The sequence below is a fragment of the Helobdella robusta genome (genome assembly GCF_000326865.2).
Source record: "Helobdella robusta unplaced genomic scaffold HELROscaffold_32, whole genome shotgun sequence".
Classification (NCBI taxonomy): Eukaryota; Metazoa; Annelida; class Clitellata; order Rhynchobdellida; family Glossiphoniidae; genus Helobdella; species Helobdella robusta.
Window position 1 is genome coordinate 897,193 of NW_008704589.1, and position 836 is coordinate 898,028.

The window sequence follows — 836 nt, forward strand, 5'->3', positions numbered from 1 at the left end:
AGAAGATGTAAAATTTTATTGGTCACAAGACTGCGAAGATTGTTTTAACTTGATAAAAGATTATTTATGTTCTCAACCAATTTTAGCCATTTACGATCAAAACAAAAATACTTATATTGAAACTGACGCCAGTTATAAAGGAATAGGAGCTACTTTAAAACAACAACATTCTGATGGTATGTTACATCCTGTTGCTTACTTTTCAAGAAAGTTATCAGAAAAAGAAAAGAAAATGGACATTATCCATCTTGAATGTAAAGCTATCAAAGACGCAATAAAGTACTGGCAATATTACCTGATTGGTCGGGAATTTATTGTGTGTAGTGACCATAAACCTTTAGAGAATTTAAAAACAAAAAGTAGAACAGATGAAATATTGGGTGATTTGATACACTATTTGTCTCAATTTAATTTCAAAATTATTTATAAAAAAGGAAAAGAAAACTTGATGGCTGATTTACTTTCTCGATCACCAGTATTAGAATATTTTGAAAATATGTATTGCCTATACTTGTATACATGTGTGTGTATGTTTGTCTTGTATATATATAAATAATAATATTATATATATATATATATATTTGCAGCATGAATTCGAAAAATAAGTTTATTTTGAATTTTAATAAACTAGACGTTCACCAAAAAACTTTAGTGAGAAAAATCAAAAAAACGAACTACAAACATATTAACGCCAAACATTCGGTAGAATTTATAGAATATTGTAAATATATATATATATATATATATATATAAATACAAGTTGTGTATGTATGTAGTGCTTATAAAACTGATCAAAACCTTTGTATCATGTATACAGTTGATGTTGGTACGTTGTA